The sequence below is a fragment of the Gossypium hirsutum genome, chromosome A13 (assembly GCF_007990345.1).
Source record: "Gossypium hirsutum isolate 1008001.06 chromosome A13, Gossypium_hirsutum_v2.1, whole genome shotgun sequence".
Taxonomy (NCBI): domain Eukaryota; kingdom Viridiplantae; phylum Streptophyta; class Magnoliopsida; order Malvales; family Malvaceae; genus Gossypium; species Gossypium hirsutum.
Window position 1 is genome coordinate 48,143,920 of NC_053436.1, and position 25,402 is coordinate 48,169,321.

A 25,402-nucleotide genomic window follows, 5' to 3' on the forward strand; every position below is an offset into this window, starting at 1 on the left:
AATGGTAGATATTTTTCCGAACTACCCTCAAATTCTAAAACACAACATCGAAGCATATCTTCAAGTATCTGAATTACCCTTTCGGATTGACCATGGTCTGTGGATGAAATGCAGTACTAAAATTAATTTCGTACCCAAGGCTTCTTGCAACTTTTTCCAAATCCTCAAAGTAAATCTCAGATTTCTATCCAAAATAATAGAAATAGGTACCCGTGCAATTTCACAATCTCAGCAAGTACATCTCAACTAGCTTATCAAGTGAATAATCAGTACGTACCAGTATAAAATGAGCCGATTTCATTAATATATAAACCACAACCCATACGACATCTTTCTTTCTCGGAGTCAAAGGAAAACCCGTTACAAAATCCATCGTAATTCTATCCCATTTCCACTAGGGTACCATCACTGGCTGAAGTAAACCCAAAGGCACTTGGTGTTCGACTTTCACTTATTGAAAAATCAGACATCTCGGAAAAAACTCAGAGATATCTCTTTTCATGCCCGACTACCAATACATTTTCTTCAAATAATTATTCATTTTTGTACTACCTAGAAGCACAGATAAACAACCATTATGCGCTTCATGAAGAATTTTCTGAATAAGTTCATCATTCTTCGGTACACAAACCCTATCTCGAAACATCAAACAGTCATAGGATCCGACATGAAAATCTGAATCATTAACTGATTCACAATGAGCTCTCTTGGCTTGGAAATCACTGTCACATTTCTGGGCTTCACAAATCTACTCAATAAGCATCGGCCTAGCTTTCAACTCGGCTAGGCCAATGCTCTCAAAGCAAACAAAGTATTCTTACTCAAGGCATCTGCAACTACATTCGCTTTACCCGAGTGATAGTCAATCACCAACTCATAATCTTTCAGCAACTCGATCCATCTTCATTGTCGTAAGTTTAAGTCCTTCTGGGTCATCAAATACTTTAAACTCTTATGGTCGATAAAAACATGACATTTCTCACCGTACAAATGGTGTCGCCATATCTTCAAAGAAAACAAAATAGTGGCTAATTCCAAATCATGCGCCAGTAATTCTTCTCATGTGGCTTCAATTGTCTCAAGGCATAAGCTATCACCTTGCCTTCTTACATCAACACACATCCTAGTCCATTCAGTGACACGTCGCTATAAATCACAAACTCTTTTCCCGGTTTAGGTTGCACTAAAACTGGTGCCTCAGTCAATAAAGCTTTCAATTTTTCAAAAATTTTCTAACATTTTTCGGACCATTTAAACTTGACGTCTTTTTGCAACAATCTCGTCATAGGAGTAGCAATCATCGAAAATCCTTTGACAAACCGACAGTAGTAACCGGCTAAGCCCAAAAAGCTTCTAACTTCACACACATTTCTTGGTGGTTTCCAATCAACAATCGCTGAAATTTTACTAGGTCAACCCGAATACCATTACCTGAAACGATATATCCCAAAAATCCAACTTCTCTGAGCCAAAAATCACTTTTACTGAACTTAGCATACAATTTTTTGTCTCTCAAAGTTTGTAAAATAGTTCTCAAATGCTAGGCATGCTCAGTCTCATCACGAGAATAAATCAGTATGTCATCAATAAAATCAACTAAAAACTTATCCAAAATATGGTCGGAAAATTCGGTTTATCAAGTCTATGAAAACAGCAGGGGCATTAGTTAATCCAAATGGTATAACAAGAAATTCATAGTGCTTGTACCTTGTTCTGAAAGCATTTTTCGGCACATATGATTCTTTAACTCTCAACTGGTAATACCCGGATCTCTAATCAATCTTGGAAAACACTGTTGCTCCTTTCAACTAATCAAAAAAGTCATCTATCCTCGGCAACGGATACTTGTTCTTTATGGTTACCTTATTTAGCTGTCGACAATCTATACAAAGTCTCATAGATCGTCTTTCTTCTTTACAAACAATACCGGAGCACCCCAGGGAGAATAACTCGATCTCGTAAAACCCTTATCTATTAATTCTTGTAACTGAGTTTTTAATTCTTTCAATTCAATCAGAGCCATTCTATATAGAGCAATAGATATCAGTGAAGTACCAGGGACTTACTCAATGCCAAACTCAACTTCTCTAACTGGAGGTAACCCAAGCAACTTTTCCGGGAACACATCCAGATATTCACAAACTATCGGTACTGATTTAATTTTCAATTCAGACTCTTTTGTATTCAACACATAAGCTAGATAAGCTTCACAACCCTTTCTTATACATTTCGGAGTTGACATCGAAGAAATCACCATAGGCAATCTATCTGACTCATCTGATTCAACCAGCAGAATTTCACCATTTTCACATTTCAACTCAATAACTTTCTGTCTACAATTTACTATAGCATCATGCAACGTCAGCCAATCCATACCCAAAATAACATCAAACTCATCAAATTGCAACAAATTAAGTCAGCAGAAAAGTAGTAACCTCTAATCATCAAAGGACATTTCTTACGTACTTTATCAGCTAAAACATGCTTGCCTAACGGGTTTGACACCTTAATCACAAATTCGATAAACTCGACAGGAATTTTCTTATTATTTACCAAATTCATACAAACATACAAATGAGTAGATCCGAGGTCAATCAATGCAATAACGTCAGTATCATGAAGAGAAAAAGTACCAATAATAACATCAGGAGAATATGCTTCTTCGCGAGCACGGATGGCATAGTCTCTCGTTGATGCTTGAGCTTCAGATCTCACAGCGGTTTCTTTAGTCACACCATTACTACTGGCTCCATTTCCAGTATTCCTCAGGGGCCTTCTTTTAGAAGTAGTATTACTAGGCCTTGCACTTTGAAATTTCACTTTCTCAGCCATCTCGGGAAAATCTCTGATAAAATGATCCTGAGAACCACACTTAAAACAAACCCAGTCATTCATTCTACACTCGTCGGGATGTCTTCTGCCACACTACTGACATTTAGGTCTGTTAGACTTTACATTACCCACACTTTCCATAGAAGTAGCCTGAGATTTAAAACTCGAATATTGTTTCCCACAATCTCTGTGTGAATATTATGCTGAAACTTTCAATTGGGAATACATTTCTTTCGACTTCTTAGACTGAGATGGGAATGACTTACTCATCAGTCTCTTCCTCGAATCTCTAGTTTCAAGATTAGCTTTCCTCTTCTCTTCATTCAATTCTTTGGCCTTACAAGCCCGTTCAACCAATACCACAAGCTCTTTCAGCTTTAAAGGTGCTGATGCCATGTCCCAGACATGGTCTTACACAATCTCTAGCATATCTGTGTCGATACCGTGTCCCGGACATGGTCTGACACTGACACATCTCATAGCCGATGCATGTCCCAGACATGTCTTACACTGACTTACGTCTCGAGGTCGATGCATGTCCCAAATGTCTTACACTAGCACTCGTCTCAATACCGATGCCATGTCCCAGACATGGTCTCACACTGGCTCTCACAATGTGGCCAATGCATGTCCTAGACATGTCTTACACTAGCTCACAATAACCCTATGTTATGGCATGAATATCTGATTTATTTCCTAGGTTCAAACGGGAACTCTACTATCTCTATTGCCATCATGCTTTCTCCATTCCATAATCAAGTAATTCATGCTATATTAAATTCAAGTACAATTCAACACATACATTAACATTGTAGTTGTATTATTTACATACAACTTACCTCGGATTACAAAATGTGGCGAGTAGTCGATTTAATCAATTTGCTTAGCTTTCCCCCGGTTTAAGTTTGGATTTGGTGATTCTTGATCTATAATCGCAAAATGCACTTATTTAGTCACTAAATAAAATTTAGTAATAAAAAATTCATATCTTTAGTAAAATGTCCACTTTGCCCCAAGACTTTGACAAAATGTCCATTTTACCCCTAGGACCGAAAATCAATTTTTATCGAATTTCTTCATGTCTTAAGCCTAGTCAAACCCTTTTTACTATTATAGAAACTCCAAATTTTGACTATTTCACATACTTAACATCTATTTTACAACTTATGCAATATAGTCCTTTTAGGTGTTTTCATGCTAACACCTTTCACAAAAGTTGTTTAGAACACACCCAAGACTTATTTTCTTCCATGAAAACTCAGCAAAAATTACAAGCCCTTTCATGGAAAAACCCTACACTCTTGATCATTTTGCAAAATAGTACCCTCATTTGAAAGCCCATGTTTCAAGGGTCTCAAAAGTACAAAAATGTTTAAGAAAAACCATTAAAATAACTTACTTGAGAAGGCTTAAAGTTGCTGAAATTTCAAGCTCTTGAAATCCAATTTCTTTGCTGAAAATTTTGGTCAAAAGAAAGGATGGAGAAAAGAAAATGATAGCTAGGCTTTTTGGCATAATTATAGTACACCTTATGTCATCAACATTACCTAATGTTGACTTTACCACACTTTCATCTCTCATGGCCGGCCAAGCTATCACAATAGGGTCTAATTGCCCTTTAAAGACCTCTAATATTTATTCTCTAGCTATTTGACACTTTTAGCTATCAATTTAGGACTTTTGCATTTTAGGCGATTTAGTCCTTTTTCTCAATTGAGCTCACGAACGTCAAAATTAACTCACCAAAATTTTCATACACTAATATAAACATGCAATGAATCCAAAATAATAATAAAATAATTTATTCAACTCTGAATTTGTGGTCCCGAGACCACTATTCTGACTAGGCCTTAAATCGGGCTGTTAGAGGGCATTTTGGTCATTTAGTAATTAAAAAGAATTAAAAACAAAATAAAAGACAAAATTTCTTGTCCATCTTCTTCCTTGGCTAAATTTTACATGAATAAACCATGGCTATGGTTTTCCAAGCTTCCAAGGTTGATTGTAAGTCCGTTCTTGTCCCATTTTTAATGATTTTTACGTTTTTGAAATCCTCATAACAAGATCTACCAATTTCTACCATTTATTTGAGTTATGATGAAGGTCTAGGGCTTGACCCATGTTATAATTTTTTTCATTTTGGTGTTTAATGTAGATTATGCATGTTTATGGTTAGAGAAACAACTTTTGCTAAGTGATTTTCGGTGAAAATGCTTAAAAGGACTAAATTGTAAAAGTTATAAAATATGTAGTAAAAGTGTGCTTTAATGGAAATTGTGGGTTTTATAGTTATGAAAATGGTTCGTCTAGGCTTAAAGTACAAAGAAATTGAATAAATTTCATTTTACGAGCCTAAGGGCAAAAATGTAATTTTTCCATAATATGATTTTTGGGTCACAATGAATAATGTGACTAATAAATAAGCTAAATGTGATGTTATAGATCAAAGAAAACGAGGTTCAGACCTAGAACGGGGGAAAATGAGTAATTGATGATTAGGTCTCTCTTTGCCATTTTTGGTGTCATGGTAAGTTCATGTGTAAATAATGCAATGTTGTATCATGTTTTAATGCTTTATTAATGTATGAATTTCTATATTTAATTGTTATGATGAATGCATGAATGACATAATGGTCAATGGGAACTACTTTGTGAACGAGTTCGACAAAGATGTGACATCGAGAAAATCTCGTTTGAACCTTAGGAATAATTTAGGATACAATGTGACATGTCACTAGGAACTATATGATTATGAGCTCATGAGATTATGTGTATATGTGACTATATGAATCCGGGTGCTAGTCTTGTACGTTCTATCAGTGGCTAGGTAGCCCGGCATGTGTTGCGGGTACCTGTCAACTTGTGTGAGCAGCCTGTGTAGTTACGTCCTGACTGTCAGCTTGTGTGAGCAAGCTCATGATAGCTCGAGAGTGAGCAATGTGTGATATGAGGTAGCAAGTGGCTACGTAGGAGGCACTATGTGCAAGCTTTCCATGTATCTGATAGTATTCCAAGTGTTCAACAGGTAAATCAGTGGATTATGTGACAAGTAAGTCAATGATGAGGAAATATGAGAATGTGTTACGAGTTAGTACAGGTATGTACTTATAACCCATGAGTAAAGGTCTCGGTATACTATGAATATGTGGTAAGAATGCATACGAGAAAGTTATGCTTGTGAAATATTGATAGTCATGTGACTAATGATCTACAATTATGATAAATGGATGTATGATAAGATTTGAAAATAATCATGTGTTAGGCTTATGTGTCTAATTGAGTTGGGATATGGTATGATGTATATACTTAAGTTGTGATTCAATAGATAAGTGAAAGATGGTTAAGCTATATGTTGAAATTATGATTACTCGTAAATGATGTGCATGTTGCTAAGCAAATTGAAATAACTTGTTAATAATGTGATATGCTATAATGGGGAGATTATGGTTGCTAGCCTAATGACAAGACAAAATAATTGGTGTGTGTAAGATAAAAGAGTGAGCATTATGAATAAGTGGTAAGCATGGGATTTAATGCAAATTGTAATAATAGTATCATCATGGATGGATAAAGTAAATAAATGCTAATAGTTGTTCTTATTTGCATATGAACTTACTAAGCTTTGAAGCTTACCCCCTTTTCTTTCCCACCTCTCATAGGTTTATTTAGCTAGCTCGGGTTGGAGATAGTTGGAGATTCTATCACAGTATCAAGCTATCATGTTGGGTAAATGAACGCAAACCTTTGATCTATGGCCTGTATAAGGACTTAGTCATTTTGAGTATGTGTCATTATGATATGATCAAATGTATTGGCTTGTAATGAATAAGGATTTGATTTGGTATGTAGCCATATAAATTGGCTTATATTGGCTAATGGGTTGCAAGTACATTAATTACTCATATGCCTATGCCAATGTCATTATGCGATGTGGTTTATAATGGTATGTTAATGAAAGTTAGTTGAAAGAGTAAAATTAGCATTAAAACATTTTTGGACAGCAGCAGTAGTTCAACTTTGAAAAATCACCAAAAATTATGGAAATCAAATTAGAGGTTGAATAAAATATGAAATTAAATCCTATCGAGTCTAGTTTTGGATAGAAGAAACGATGTAAGAAAAATAATTTCATTTTATGAGATATTTGAATTTTTATGAGATAAGGTCAGAATGATTTCGGGTTCCACTATTTTGAATTTGGAAAATCATTAAAAATTGTATAAAAATACTTGAGGGTTCAAATTTATATGTTTAATTTATTAATTAGTTATTTTTAATAAAAAAAAGGGGAACATCATTCAAATCTTGTACTAAGAGATAGTTAATCTTTAGTGAAGAAAGGTCGAAACTGTTAAATAGCAGAACAGGGACGAATTTGAAGAATTAACTGTACTTATTGGCAAAACCATAAATTCTGAAAATTTTATGGTAGGAAGATATTTGAGTCTAGTTTTATAAAAATTAAGCGGATCTTAATTTAGAGTTCTGTAGCTCAAGATATAAATAATTTGGTGACTATGAATCAAGTGGATAGTTTTGTTATGAACAGTAAATAATTGTTTCGATATGTTTAAGCCTTGATTATGGTTGTGTTGGTAGCTTAATTGTGCCATGCTAAGTTCCATTGAAAGTGTGTATGAGAGTGTGCAAATGGTGGTGGCAAATGACTTGGTAAATAGCCATTTTCTTGGCCACACGGGCAGAGACACGGCCGTATGTCTCAGCCGTGTGTAGGACACAGCCCCAGGAACATGGGCGTGTAGCCCCAGGAACATGGGCGTGTAGCCCCAAATTGTGCATGACGTCATAAACAGATAGTTACACGGGATGAGGACACAGGCGTGTCCCAAGCCATACGGGTGTGTGTATGACCACACAACCTACCCACACGGGTGTGTGACTTTCCAAAGTATGAAAATTTTCTAAGTGTAGTAAAAGTTCCAAAAGTTTTCAGTTTAGTCCCGAACCACTCCAAAACCTATGTTTTTGGCCTCATGGGCCCGTATAGGGGATGATTTGCATGTGATTGGATGAATTTGATTTGGACCAAATTTTATGGCCTAGTTTGTATGAATGTTTATGTTTAAGTCTGGTAACGCTGAACCCTGTCCCGACGTCGGATATGGGTAAGGGGTGTTACAGGTACCGTCGTAACATGGATGCATGAAACACATGATGAATCTTTTCCAACTCTAATGGTAATTTAAGTCAATATGCCACTGGTCATATTCTATCTATAATCTTATACGACACAATAAACTGCAGACTCAATTTCCCTTTTCGACCAAATCGAAGAATCTTCTTCCACAATAATACTTTCAGAAACACTCTATCGTCGATTTGAAATTCAATATCCTTACGTTTCAAATCAGCATATGATTTCTGTCAATCTGAAGCTGCTTTTAAACTATCACAAATCACTTTCACTTTCTCTTCAGTCTCTCTGATCTAATCAACCCTGTGAATCTTTTTCTCACCGAGCTTAGTCCAGTACAATGGAGTTCGGCATTTACGACCATATAAAGCTTCATACAGTGCCATCTTTATGCTCAACTAAAAACTATTATTATACGCAAACTCAACCAATGGTAAATATTTTTCCCAGTTTCCTTCAAACTCTAAAACACAGCAATGAAGCATATCTTTGAGAATTTGAATCACTCTCTTAGACTGATCATTGGTCTGAGAATGAAATGCAATGCTAAAATATAATTGTGTACCCAAAGCTTCTTGTAATTTCTTCCAAAATCGTGATATAAACCACGGATCTTTATAAAAAATAATAGATAATGGCACTCCGTGCAATCTGAAAATTTCTAAAATGTACAATTCAGCTAATCTATCAAGAGAAAAATCTGTAAATACTGGAATAAAGTGTGAAAACTTTGTCAAACGATCAACAACAACCCAGATATCATCTCTCTTCTTCAGAGATAGGGGTAATCTTGATACGAAATCCATCGTAACTCTATCCCACTTCCACTCAGGTATCATCATTGGCTATAATGGTCTCGAAGGCACTTGATGTTTAGTTTTAAATTGCTGACAAATTAAACATTTGGACACGAAGTTAGTAATATCTCATTTTATACCTAACCACCAATACAACTATCTTAAATCATTGTACATCTTGTTACTTCCTGGATGAATAGACAAGCTACCATTGTGTGTTTCTTGCAAGATTTTCTGTATAAGCTCTGGATTTTTGGCACGCAATTTCTACTTCAGAACAATAAACAATCATCAGATCCGATCTAAAACTTTGAATCAGAATTTAACTCACATTGTATTTTTTTAGCTTTCAATTCATTGTCACATTTTTGAGCTTCACAGATTTGCTGAAGAAACATTGGTTTAGCTTTTAACTCAACTGCGTAATAATCGCTCTTAGAGCAAACAAGGATTTTCTACACAAAGTATTTACGTCAAAATTTGTTTTTCTCGGGTGATAATCAATTATTAACTCATAATCTTTCAACAATTCGAGCCATATTCATTGTCGCAAATTCAAATCTTTTTGAGACATCAAATACTTTAAACTCTTGTGATAACTAAATATGTGGCACTTTTCACCAAACAAGTGGTATCATCAAATTTTCAATGCAAATACGATTACAGCCAACTCCAAATCGTGTGTTGAATAATCCTTCTCGTATGTCTTTAACTGTTTGGAAGCATACGCTATTACTTTTCCTTCTTGCATTAAAACACATCCCAAACCGTTCAATGACACATCACTGAAAATGATAAACTCTTTACCTGACTTATGCTGAACCAAAATTGGTGCTTCGGTTAATAGTGCTTTCAACTAATTATTCAACTAATTAAAACTCTATTGACATTTCTTAGACCACTCAAATTTTACATCTTTCTGCAATAACCGTGTCATCGGTGTAGCTATCATTGAGAAACCTTTAACAAATCTCCGATAATAACAAGCTAAACCCAGAAAACTTCTAGCTTCAGATATATTTCTTGGTGGTTTCCAGTTAACAACCACTAAAATTTTTCTCAGATCAACTCTAATGCCTTCTACTGAAACAATGTGTCCCAAAAGTCCAACTTCTTAGATCCAAAACTTGCATTTGCTGAATTTAGCAAATAGTTGTTTATCTCTCAAAGTTTGTAACAAAATCCTCAAATGCTCGGCATGTTTAGACTCATCTCGGGAATAGATCAGAATATCATCAATGAATACAACTACGAATCTATCTAAATACGATCTAAAAATTCTATTCATCAAGCCCATGAATACTGCAGGAGTGTTAGTTAACCCAAATGACATAACAAGAAATTCAAAATGCCCACATCTGGTCTTGAATGCAATTTTTGGCACATTCGAATCTTTAACCCGCAAGTGATAATAGCCAGATCACAAATCAATCTTTGAAAATACTGTTACTCCTTTCAACTGATCGAACAAATCATCAATTCTTGGCAAAGGATACTTATTCTTAATTGTAACCTTGTTAAGTAAATGATAATCGATACATAGTCTTGTTGATCCATCTTTCTTCTCTATAAACAAAACCGGTGCACCCTAGGGTGAGAAACTCGATTCTACAAAACCTCTATCTGTTAACTCTTGCAACTGAGCTTTCAACTCTTTCAACTCTTTTGGACTATTCTGTATGGAGCTATCGATATCGGTGATGTTCCCGGTACTAACTCAATAGCAAATTCAACCTCTCTAATTGGTGGTAACCTGGGTAACTCCTCTAGAAAAACATTTGGATATTCACAAACCATTGGTACTAATTCAGTCTTCAATTCAGACACTTTTGTATCCAGTACATAAGAAAGATAAGCATAGCAACCTTTCCTCACATATTTCTGAGCTAGCAAAGCTGATATCACAATAGGCAACCCACTCGAATCATCGGATTCAATTCAAAAAATTTCACTATTCTAACATTTCAAATCAATAGTCTTTTGTCTACAGTTTACAACAGCATCATGTAGAGACAACCAATCTATACCCAAGATCACATCAAATTCATCAAATAGTAAAAGCATCAAAGGAAATTTCTTGCAAACATCATCAACTAGGGCATACTAGCCTGGGGCGTTCGATACTTTAACCACAAATTTAGTGGACTCAACCATCTTATTAGACAATAAATTCATACAGACAGATGAATGGGTTGATCCAGGATCAATCAAAGTAGTTACATCAGTGTCATAAACAGAAAAAAGTACCGGCGATAACATCTGGTGCCGTTGCATCCTCGCGAGCAGGAATAGCGTAAGCTCTGGCTAGTGCTTGAGCCTCAGATCTCATAGCAGAATCCTTTGTTGCACCTTTTCTACTATTCAAATTTCCAGTATGTCGAGGTGTCTCCCTCTAGCAACTGCATTACTCGGCCTTATATTCAGAAATTTGTCTTTCTCAGGTAACTCAAGGCAATCACGAATAAAATGCTCTTGCGAGCCACATCTGAAACAAGCTTTATTATTCATCCAACAATTTCCAAAATGCCATCTACCACATTGTTCACACTCAAGTTTGTTGTTTTTAACACTACCAATTCTAGATATTGAATTAGCTTGAGCTTTTGGGCTTGTGTGTTGCTTCCTATGATCTCTATTGGAATACCTCACTGAAGCAATCGAACGATTATAAGAATCTCTTAATTTCTTTGATGATGAATGATATGATTTATCCATTGACCTCTTTCTTGAACCTCTAGCCTTAGAATCAACTCTTCTCTTTTCTTTGCTAAGCTCAAATTCTTTCAGTTCCAGAATTCTAACTAAAAGCTTGATATCCTCATTCAACCCGTCTTCAAACCATTTACACATAATCTCTTCAGTGGAGACACATTCTCAAGCATACTTACTCAGTCTCACGAATTCTCTTTCATACTCAGTTATGGTCAAATGACCCTGTTTCAACTCTAGAAAATCCTTGCATTTTTTATGAAGAAACCATTAACTTAAGTAGTTTTTCTTGAACTTGATCTGAAAGAATTCCCACGTGACCCATTTTCTCGGTACAACATATATCAAGGTATTCCACCACTTATAAGCTGAATCTCTCAAAAGAGACAACACATTTAACACACTCGAATGGTGTACAAGACAACTCAACAAAAACCTGAATCATATTCTCAAGCCAAAACTCGGCTCTCTCTGGATCATCACCAACTGTAGCTTTAAACTCTTCGGCCCCATACTTTCAAATTTTATCCACATGCAATTTGCTTAAATGTACGTGTTCCAAGACTTGAGAAGCTACCAGAATCGATTGGGGAATAGTTGGGGGTGGAGGTTACTGAGCAGCCGGATTTGTTCGGACAAAATCAGTGAACCACTTATTCATCATTTGGAAGAAGGATTCCTTGGCCTCTCCTCCATGACCCTTAGATATGGGTCTCGATCCAGGCAACGCTACTCTGTGAACGGAGGCTAGGGCATTACTTTGTACATCATCAGAGTCTGCTCGATTGGAATCCATTACTATATGAAAACATGATTTAAAACTGTTAGGAGATATCACACTATTATAGGTTAAGTATGGCATGTATAGATAGACTCACATACATTACGTTAGTCCTAGAATCGACTAAACTGTAGCTCTGATACTAATAAATGTAACACCTCTAACCCGTACCTATCAGTGAAATAGGGTTACGGAGTATTACCGGACTAATCACTTAAATAATCATACATTTCATATTCATTTATCATATCTAAACACAAGTCATTCAAATTTAGTCATATAGTTCTTAACATGAATCCTCGAGGCCTAAAACAAATATTAGAAGTGGTTCGAGACTAAACCGAGTACTTAAGAGATTTTTAGAAAAACACGAAAAATTTTCAAAGTGCAGGGGACACACGCCTGTGTGACCAAGCCATGTGCCTAACACGGCTAAAAGACACTCCCGTGTCACAGGTCGTGTGGACATTCAAAATGAGATCACATGGTCATGTCCTAGCCTGTGTCTGACCTCGTGTAACTCGCTGACTTGGGCCACACGGCCAGACTACACTCTCATGTGCTAGGCCATGTACCCTTTGAAGTGGCCTTACATGCCCGTGTGCTAGGTCATGTGATGCTACTGACTTGGTTTCTAAATAAGTATCAGGGGACACATGGCCATCTCACCTGGCCGTGTGTCACACACGGCTTAGAAACACACTCGTGTCTCTACCCATGTGGGCAAAAATATGCCATGTTCCAAGCCTTATTTCTAGCCCAATGTGGTACCAACCTACACATACCAAATAACATATCACCATATCATCAATAGGCATTCAAACCAATCACAACCAACTCTGTATCATGCAATTTCATTAGCAACAATCCTAAGCTCTTAGACATCTCAAATGATCATTTTAAAAACATGCCAAAATCACCTCCAAAAATTACCTAAAGGCCAATTACATATATGCGTTATCTTGCCTAAATATAACATGCATACCATTTATCAAGTTCACCTATTAAGTACTAATCTACCAATACACAATCAAAGAATTCCCATAAAAATCATAAATCGTACAAGATGAGGCTAACCACACATATATATACTGCAACAACCCGGTTTTAGCAAAATCAGAACAGTGGTTTTGGAATCACAAATTTGAAGTCATAAAAAAATTATTTTAATATTATTCTTGGTGTTTACAGCATGTTAATTGATTTGTCCAAAAATTTTGTGATTTAATTTTACCGATTGGTTAGTTAATTTGATAAAAGAACTTAATCGCGTAAAATGCAAAAGTGGCTTTCTATTTGTTAAAGTATTTATTTGTTATGGTTTATTAAATATGAGGTATTTGAGATGTTATTAGACCATAGTTAGTGGAGTATTACATAAATGGCCATCCATTATATGAATTTTAAATGTTTCCATTAATGGCTAATTAGTAATTTGTAAATAATGTTATTAAATTAAAATAAAACAACATTTTGTTCATCTTTTCTTCACTATTGCCGAAAGTTAAAGGTATGTAATTTGTTCAGTTTTTGATAATTTTTATGTTTTTGAGATCGTTGCTTCGGATACTAGCTAGCCCATACTTGAATTTTTGAATTGATTGTGGATTTTTTTATTTTCCATTATTGATAGCTTGAGATTTTTGTTGCTTGTTGATGAAAAATAATTATATGTTGTTAGATTATCATGTTTAATTAAGTGATTTTTGATAAAAATGTGTATTAAGGATTAAATTGAGAAATTTGTAAATTGAGGGGTCAAAATGTGAAACAATGAAATAAATGGGCTGCTAGGGACCTAAGTAAAATTCAGCTATGCTTGGGTGTGGTGAAATTTTTAATATTTTGTGTTTTGTGAAATAGGGACTAAATTGTGAAAAATGTGAAATATTAGTGGCTAAAGTGCAATTTGCCCATTTATTACTTTTGGATGAATTTGAATAAATATATGATTAAAAAATTCAAATTTGTATTAATTTAGATCAAGAAAAGAGGAAATCATATTTGGATCGGGGGAAATCAAAAGTTGTCGAATAGTCGTTCCGGTTCGTTCGTCTCCGTACGAGGTAAGTCCGTAAGTGAATAAATGATGTTAAATTGAATGTATTTATTTTTTACATAACCGAATTGAATTGTATGTATGTATGTATGTATGTATAACTACATTGCTGAATTGAATTTAGCATGGAATGATTTGTTACGAGCATGAATCGATCGAATTATGGCGTCCGAAAGTCCTATACAAACCATAGGAATAGTTAGGATACATATGTCATGACATAGGATTCTGGTATGTGATTTCGTGTAAGACCACGTTTGGGACGTTGGCATTGATTTGAGATTTACGTCATGTTTAGGACATTGGCATCGTATATGATTTCGTGTAAGGCCGTGTCTGGGATAGTGGCATCGATATTTAATTACATGTAAGACCTCGTCTGGGACGTTAGCATTGTACGAGCTTTTCTAGCTATCCGAGTATATTTATTGATTCTGAATGGTTCAACAGGCAATGTCAAGTTGAGACCGAATGAGAAATTGATCTAAATAAATCAGGTACATGTGAAGTTTATATGGTTATGAAAGTTAAGGTAAGTAAAGTACTTAATGTGATCATATAATCTACATAAGAAATGTGATTATATATGTGTATGGAAATAATTAGATTAAGCTATTTCAAATTGAATATGAATGTTCTTGTGATGATTTATTTGTTTATGGCCTACTAAGCTTTCCAAGCTTACTTTGTGTGTTTATTTGTTGTTTTATAGATTTATAAAGCTTGCTCGACTTCGGGGATTGTCCAGGAACTTTGTCACACTATCGATTGCTATTTTGGTACTTTAAAAGTTTGTACTTTTGACATATGGCATGTATAGGCTAGTTTTGATATGTTTGGTTTTGAAATTTGTATATATATAGCCATGCGAAAATGGCTTGATCATGATGTTGATGTTTGTGTATCTTCGGTCATGTTATAAGCTTATTTTGGAAGCATGTTTTATGATACTCATATATGGGGTGTTTGGTAATATGAATTTGGCTTTGAGTAATGATATGAATGGCTTATAATTAGCTCATTCTAGTAAGCTTGATACATGGCATGTTTTGCATTTGTTGACTGATATAATTTAGCTAAATGAAGTAATATGGTTGATGATGTGTTTCGGTTGTGGCTTATTATTGATTTATTTAGGATGTATAATTTGTCTTGTGAATTGGCTTGGAGGTAGTAAATGATGTGCATTTATATTCGGCTAGTGATGGGTAAAACATATACATATGCATATGACATGTTTGCTTGTGGTTCGATATTTAAAGGTCAAGTTGCTAGTGCAATGATTGATTACTAAATGTGCTATATATGTGGTAGTAAATTTGGCTTTAGTATGTGGTTCATTTTGGTAAGCATGTGATTTGATAATGGTGTGACTGATTGAGGTTAGGTTTGATGACCGAATAAATGATTAGTTAATAGGTTGAAATATGAAGTTTAAACATATTATTATATATGCGAATTAGGTGTACATTGATATGTTGTTTGTGTTCAAAATTTTAAATATGGCTATAGTGAATTGCGCATGATTTGGTAATAATTACAATTGTGTGTGGTTATTTGGTGATGCTTGTTTATGTTTTATATGTAAGCATGCCTATTAAGCCGTGTGGATAGTTTAACTTTGATCATTGTGCATAACATGTGTATTGGCATATTTATTAATTAGTTAATGGAATGGGATAGTATTGATTCGGTATTTGTGCTTAGAAATGGCTTTTGTTTTTAGGGTAATAAGCACATAATATAATAACATTATGGGTATGTTTGACCATGTTGTAAGGTTAACTAATACCGCACATGTGAAAGAATATTATGTCGTGTAAAATGGGTTGATATAGTTTAATATGAAATGGTGCATAGATGTGCAAAATGGTATGGTTGGTTTTTTTTTTTTTAAACTCAGAAGCAAATTTTACTAAAAGATGTTTCAATGTATGTTTGGTATATGGAATAAAAAATGCTTGTTTATGAGTTAGGTATTCGAATGCCATGAAAATGATGGTCATATGGTTTGAATCTTATAATTATAAAGCAAGTGCAATATGGCCTTAATGCATGTTAGTTGGTTTGAAATTTGGATTTGATAATTGATTTCGAGATGGTTGAGTTATGATGCAGGGTTCTCATACGTGTGAAGTGGCTAGTGAAACATGACTTGTTTTGGTTGGTTACGTAATTAATATGTGCGAATTTGATTTATATGATTGAGTTGCTGGTTACGATTCAAGTTTAAAATTCTCGTGATTGAGTAAAGAAAATTTTTGTGCTTGATTTTAATTGAAAGACTGTTCTGAACTGTGTCTTGGTTGGTAATACCCCGTAACCCTAATCCAGCGATGGATATGGATTGGGGGTGCTACATATACATACCAACATATACCAAATCAAGCCACATTAAATGGCTAGTTACATAACAAAACATATAGGTTTCCATTAGCCAAATGACCTATACATGCCATATAACCAAAATACATTTAGTCCAAAAGTACCAAAATTAAAGCTTGATAGTGTGATGCAATCTCCGACAACTTCCAAACCGAACGAGCTTCCGAATAACTATAAAACACGAAAAATTAAACAGAGTAAGCAATTAAGCTTAGTAAGTTCGTATAGCATAAAACTTAACTTACCATTGAATCACAATTTAAGTAATTAAACATAGCATAATACAACTCAATTTGGTTCACAAGCCTAACACATATTCGTTCACAAAGTTAGACATGAATTCAAAAATCTAATAGATTCAACTCTCATATGATTCACGTACATACCTATACTGATTCATTTTGAATTCACAAAATCTCGTAACATCACAATGCCCACTGAACCATTTGGAATAATATCGGATACTCAGGTATCTCACACACTAAATGCCAATACATGGTCGAAACCATCTCTATCTCATATCTCATATAGATGCTCACTCTCGATCTATTACTGGGTCTACTCACACAAGCTGACGGTCAAGATGTAGCTACACGGGGCTGCTTACACAAGCTAACGAGTAACCACAACACATGTCAGAAGACTCAGCCACCGGTATAACGTACAGGACCAGCACCCATAGCACGGTAACCCTTAATGAGATGTCATTCGTATCCTATCTATTCCTAAGGTTCAAATGGGATCTCATATGTCGCCAAATCTTCGTCAAGTATATCCGTGAAATCGTATTCATCAAGAATGCAATTTTACAGACAATTATTTAATGCATATTAAGATACAAACTTACCTCAAATTAATATGGAGAAAATTGACCGATCAATCTGCTACTTTGTTTTTCCCTCGATAACATGGCTTTTTTTGATCTATATAATCAAATTTAACCACTTTAATATTTATTCTATTCAATTCAATCCAATTTCATATTATGGCAAAATTACCATTTTGACCTTAAACAATTGACTACTTTACAATTTAGTCTCTAGCTCATAAAAATGCAAATTCATACAATTTAATCCACACCCATACTAGTCGAATTCTATATAAACCCATATTAGCCCATACATTTCATTATTTCATGCATTTACTGCATAATTTTCACATTTCACAATTAAATCCCTAGTTGACATTTTCAACCAAAATCACTTTACAAAACTTGTTTAACTATCACTAAACTTTTATTTTCATCCATCAAACATAAAAAAACCCACACACATCCATGGAAAAACACTATACTTTTAACACTTTCACAAATTAGTCCCTGGGCTAGCTAGGTTAAGCTACAATGACTCCAAAAACATATAAATAATTTTAAACGGGAATAAAATACATACCATACACTCAAAACTCCATGGTCAAACCTAGAAACCTTCCATGGCTACTTTTACTTTGTATTTTCGATTGAAGAAAGAATTAAAGATGATAACTTGGTTTTATTTTATTTAATTTATCATTTATTTACCATTTTACTATTATAACCTTTAAAAACATTCATAATTTCACTTATACCAAGCCATCACATTCCAATATCAACATTAATGGGCTAATTACCATAAAAGGGCCTCTACTTTAAAGTTCTATAGCTATTAGACACCTTTAGCTATTAGAACCCAACTTTTACACTTTACGCGATTTAGTCCCTTTTATCAAATTAAGCATGAAAATAGTAAAATTTCTTAAGGAAATTTTCATGTGACTCTAATATTATGTTGTAGACATTAAAATAATAATAAAATAAATATTTTCACTTCATATTTGTGATCCCAAAATCATTGTTTCGATTTCACTGAAAACGGGCTGTTATAGTGTTAAAGTAGTAACATGTGTTGTTGATGATGCTTATGTAACACCCCTCGCCTGTATCCCTCACCAGAATAGGGTTTGAGGTGTTACCCGACTTAAACTCAGTCAATCACACAAAAACCGTGCCGAAAAATTTCAATCAATTTAAAACTTTTCTTTTCACATCCAATCTATCCCATATATGAGCTTACGAGGTCCAAAACATTAAAACCCTATACATGCCATAGACTCGAAATACTAGGATTTACTTACACCGATAACGTGAGCTCGACAGTGTGATAATATCTCCGGCGAACTCCAACCCAAGCAGGTAACTGAAGTCATCAATCTATAAAACAGAGAAATGTAACAACGGAGTAAGCTTTCATAAGCTTAGTAAGTCTTAAGCAATGCAAACAAATAAATGCAATTATACTTCGATTATTTAATTTCTTAAGAGGCCAAATTCTAGGGATATTGCCATCTGGCCGAATATACACAAGCACATAATGCACGTTCCGCATTCTTATCACACTTAATCTAAATTCATATAACATATTTAAATCAAATACCCTTACATACTTTCACACCCTGACCAGGTGTATCATGATCATAGGTATAGTTTTAACATTTATTCACGTACGTATCACATTACTCACTTATGATTCACTTCAAATCAAACTCACATCTGAGTACATACTGCGTACCTGGCCCACTTTACGTATTAAATGTATTCATTTGACAATCTAGCACGAGGTACCTTAGTCATAGGCTTTTCTCAAATCACCGGCATTTCGCCTACTAGGCTCGAGGCCCAATATCATTTCACTGGCTTTATAGCCTACTAGGCTCGAAAGCTCGAATAGTATCTTACCGACATTATAGTTTGCTAAGCTCAAAGGCCCGAATAATCAAATCAACAAGTTCCATATAACATATTCATATCAATTGAGTACTAACATCATTCGAACATATATATAATTATACATCTCAAACATTTTTCTTTCATCTCATTTTCACACTTAACATTTGATAGCTTATGCATAACATTTCACTCACATTCATTTCAAACTTATCATTCAAACTTGTACAATGTCCCGAAGGTTCTTCAGATTGAATATTGTCATTAGTAAAAGAAAGTTGGTCTGGTAATTTAATTCTATCAGATATGATGTCTAGGTATGTATCTGTTGGGAATTCTTCCTGAGTGGTTTTCATTAGTGAATGAAATAGAATGGAATTCGAAGTACGAATGAATAGTAAGAGTGTCTGAATTGGATAATTACAGTCAAGTGAATTTCGATGATTTCTTTTGAATATTCTGTATATTTCTTATTCTCAGAGACACATGTGTGATTGTTCCTTTTTCTGATGAAAATGCTATAAAGTGAGAATGTTATCTGACTCTGATGTTTAATAAAAGTATCGAATGTTAAGCAAGGTCTATTCTTCTAGTGAAATTGAGAAGTATAAAAGTATATTGAGATGTGATAGTTCAAAATGAGTTCAGAGTAACAGTTATTCGATTATGGATGTCTGGACATATGAAATTTCTGTTAATGTTATTATTGTTCTTATATGGAATAAGTATTCAGATGGGTTAAAGGATTTTATATGAGCTCCGACTGTGAAATTTTGTTTATCTGAGTTAAAATAAATAATACAGATATATGGATCAGGTGTATAAGTGACTGTGTATTGTAGCATATTTCAGAACTATATTCAGATGACAAGTTACTATTTGTCAGAGTTGAAATTTTGTGTATATGGAATAAAAGCAATCAGTGATGTATTAGAAGTGGTTATGAGACAGAATTGATATCCAAACCGAATAAAAATTTTATTTGTCTTCTGAAAAAGAAATGTCATTGGGTCATGATCGATCTTTTAACAAGGAAGAATCTGTGTCTTCAGTTTAGTATGTACAAAATTCCGATCGACAAAGTTGTTGAGATATTCATAATGTAGTCTGCCGATGTGATCTGTCAGTGTGAATTAAAGTTTAGAGATTGTTGGTAAAAGGAGATACATGTGATGAATGGAAATTTGTGATTCTGAAATTTTTGAAAACGTTTTTAGACTGGAAAATATTTTTGTTGATAAGATTTTCGGGGACGAAAATCCCTAAGGGGGGGAGAGTTGTAATAGCCCTAATTTGACCCTAGTCGGAAAGTGGTTTCGGGACCACAAAATCAAGTCATAAAAAAATAATTAACTGTTATATTCTATGCTTATAGTATGTGTACATGCAAGTGTGAAAGTTTCATGCTTTAATTTTGTCATTTGTATGTGAAATTTATTAAATAGGACTTAGGTGAGACAATTGTGAAATATGTTAGGTTAATTTTAAAGTGGCCTATTAATGCATAAATACAAAAAGATGGACTTGCATGTCAAATATCTATTTTGTTGTGTAATGGCCGGCCATGATGTGGTTTTATTTAGAATATATGTATTGTTTATTAGTGAAGTGGCTTTATATTTTATAGTATTAATGTATATAAAAAAATAATAGAAAAAGAGGTGATGAAAACAAAGCTTCATATTTTTTTGATTCTTCTTGGCCGAATTGAAGAAAGAAAAATGGACAAGATTTTCTGTCACTTTAAGCTTGGGGAAGGTTAGTAAATTATGTTAGATTTTGAAATTTTAAGCTTGATTTTAGTTACTTAGATAGTTTCATACATAGCCCATGTCAAAATTTTGAAATTTGGTGATGATTTGAGCATTCGGTTTTGGTTATTAAAGGAGGAGATTGGATTATAGTCTTTATGTTTTATGAAGAATTGTTGAAGAGGAAGGTTGGAGTTAGTTAAGTTATAAATTTTTAATACTCATGATACTATAGCCGAACATAAATTTACTTAATGACTTGAACAAATACCGTGTGGATGTTTGAAATGCATGAATTTGAGGTTTGTTCATATTAGGGATTCGGCTTTGTGCATAACTTTTAAGAGTTTGATTTTGAATAATTTGAGTATTGGAATGTAAGTAATGTTATGCATAGGTTAAATTTTTTATTCGGCTTTTGTAGTATATATGTATGATTAATCCATTTTTTTTCTTTTCTTTTGCAAATGATATATATAGGGTGATAAATATTAAGACTATTGTTGACTTGTGTTTAGTGATATTCGGCCAAGGACTAAATGTGCTTGCTTATTCGGTTTAAGTAAAGTAAATGTGATTGGTGGATATGATTAGGTTGTGGTTTATTATAGACTTGTTTTGATTGTATAAATTAGCTTATAAATTGGTTTGGAAATAATAGATAATGAGCATGCTTTGTGGCCGTAAGGATTATATGATAGTGTGTCGTGATATTAACTTAGCTAGTCGAATGGATGAGGAATGAATTTGATATATATATAGGTAACATTGACGAGTTGTTTAGCATATGGGTTTTGTATATTGGTTCGGCAACTAAGCTAGAAAATAATTTTCGGTAACATGGTATCTATGCACACATATATATATAATGTATCTTAAGTATATTTGTCCATTTGATAAGGTTGACTAATAGTTCAAGTAAGGATTACTCCATTCGATATGTACATGAATTAAAGTAATAGGTTCGGTAATCAGCTTATGACATACGGGTAATATCATATGTCCGATTATAAGTTAAATACTCGATAGTTGTGGTTCATTGGATATAATGTTTGAATATTGTTTTGAAAAAAAATTGATATTTGTATTTAGTAAAGTTGAATAAGTCATTAAATAAATCTATTTGTTTTAATTAAGCTCAAGAGCAAAGAGGGTCTAAATCAGATAAGGGAAAGGAAAAATCAGTCGAGTAGCCTATCCGCAACTGTTCAAAATATCCGAGGTAAGTTTTGAGTAGTTTCCTTTAATATATAATTGATGCTGGTTTATAAGAGTATAATAGGTGAATTGAAATTCAGTTAGCACTTGTACAAAGTTGTTTAATAAAAAATGCGTGTATATGACTTTGAGGTCGATGGTAACTTTGAGTTTAAGCTTGAATGGCGAAATAATTGTGTGATATTAGGTATAATTTTTGAGTTGAAATGTTAATGATGATGTGCCTATTGAACTTATATCCGAATGTATTAAATGATTACTAAGTGATAGGTTGATTGAGATGTGTTAAATATATAACTAAGTATGCATGGTATTGGAAAAATATCCGGACTTGAAGTCCGCAGGCTTTATGCTGGAAATATATTCGGACTTGAAGTCTGCAGGCTTTATGCTGGAAATATATCCGGACTTAAAGTCCGCAGGCTAAGTGCTAGAAAAATATCCAGGCTAAGTCCCGAAGGCATTCGTGCTGGTATTATATCTGGGCTAAGTCCTGAAGGCATTCGTGCTGGTATTATATCCGGGCTAAGTCCCGAAGGCATTCGTGCTGGTATTATATCCGGGCTAAGTCTCGAAGGCATTCGTGCTGGCGTTATATCCGGGCTAAGTCCCGAAGGCATTCGTGCTGGTATTATATCCCGGCTTAAAGTCCCGCATGTTTTGTGGTGGTGATTTGATTTTGGTTTTAAATATTGCAGACTTAATGCCGATGATTGGAGTAAGATTATGATTTCGAATGCTTGTAGTAAACTACCATTGAATATGTTCAATACATTAAGTCGGTCAGGTATGTATTATATACTTTTATATGTTAGATTGATCGGAATTGAATCATGAATGCGAAATGAAAAGTCTATGTGACAATCTCATATGTGTATGTGTGTATTCGGTTATGGTGAAAGGTTATATGAGATTGATTTGGTGATATACATGTTAAATAATATGAATCCAAAGAATGGGTAATAAATCTGCTTGGGACAGCAGCAGTAACGTGATTTCGGAAAATCACCATAAATTGTGGAAGTTGAGTTAGAGGCTGAATAAATTATGTCATGAAATATTAATGAGTCTAGTTTTTATAAAAGAAACCGTGTAAGCAAAAGAGTTGCCAATAATGAGATATTTGAAGTGGCGTGGAACAGAGTCAAAATGACTTTGAGGTCCCCTGTTCTGTTTTCAGAAAATCGTTGTAAATGGTACAAAAATGGTTATAAGATAAAATTTATATTCTTAGACTCCCTAATGAGTCTAGTTTCAAATGAAATAAACGATAACATATTTCGAATTCTTTATAATGAGAAATTTGATTCGTAGTGAAGAGTGGTCAGATTAGTCAAACAGTGAAAAAGGGGAAACTTCAATAAAAACCTGGTATTGATTGGTAAAACAAAAAATTCTGAAAATTTGATGGATGGAAGATATATGAGTCTATTTTCAGGGAAAATTAACGGCACTTGATTTGGCGTTTCTTAGCTCCAGTTATAAATAATTTAGTGACTGTTGCTCAGGAAGACAGCTTGTAGTGAATTTGTGATTTTGTTGCAAACATGGTTAAAACTTGTTAATGAGATGCTTTTCGAGTTCTTATGATCTTATTTGAAATTTCAATATTTGGTTTTAATTGAGTTCAGATTCAAGTGAGGTGAATTTGCTAAATATGCATTATGTTCATGGATACTTTGTAACAGCCTGATTCTGGGCCTAGTCGGAATAGTGGTTTCGGGACCACAAATCCGACGAGGAAAAATATGGTTATTATTATATTTTTATGATCTACAATTTCACGGAAAATTTTCGTAAAAATTTCGTTCGAAAATTTCGACGTTTGGGCACTCAATTTAGTCAAAAGGACTAAATTGTAAATAGTGCAAAAGTTGAGTTCTACATCTTAGAGGTGTCTAATTGTTATGAAATTTTAAATTGGAGGTCTTTATGTGGTAATTAGACCATTAGTTAGTTGATGGACAAAAATAGACATAAGAAATGGGTGAAATAGATTTTTTTTAAATGGGGCATTTTAGTCATTTGGTTATTAAATAGAATTAAATGGGAAAAGATGGCAAAATATGCTCATCTTCTTCATGGTGAACGAAATTAGCAAGGGGGAAGCCATATTTAGGGTTTTTAAGCTTTCAAGCTCCATAGTAAGTGATTCTAAGCCCCGTTTTTAATGTTCTTCGTATTTTTGGAGTCCCGGTAACTTGGTTTAGCTTATTCTACCATTAATTCATGTTAGGGTTCATATTTGGAAAATATCCATAGGTGAAATGTGTTTATTTTGCTGTTTTATGGTGGAATATGAAGCTAGAGATTATGTTAAACAACTTTTGCTAAGCAATTTTAAGCGAAAACGGGTAAATAGACATAATCGGTAAAAATAATTAATATTCAAAAGTATGTGTTGGAGTGGGAATTTGATGTTTCCATAGAAGGGAAAAATGTTCAGCATGTTATAAACTTAAGAATAAGTGATGAAGTTTAATTTCCGAGCTTGGGACAAAAGTGTAATTATGCAAAAGTTTGGGGGCAAAATTGTAATTTTCAAAAGTTGGGTGGTGGATTATTTTAATAAATGTGGACTTTAAACGAGTTAAATTTGCTATTATAGATCAAGAAAGACGTGAAGAGTATATCAAACGAGGAAAGAAAAGATAGTGGAGTAAAGTGCAAATTACGATATTTTGCACCGAGGTAAGTAAACACGTGACTTAATGTATTATTTTGATATTATTTGATATATGTTGAGATTTATTTGGAACTAAAATAAATGTTTGGCAATATCCTAAAAATGTTGTTAAATCGGGAAAGGTGATAAAGGGTTGCAATATATGGGTTATGGGTTGAACACTCGGAATAAGCCGTAGTATGTTGTATATAAAAGGGGTTGCTGTGTGCTGATTCCCGATTTATGGTGTCTATGTCGTGTCCATATCTTTGAATGTAAGTTGTGTGATTCCCCGATTTTATTGTCTTGGTGGTCTAGTGATCCACCATATCTGGTGAAGTGCTATGTG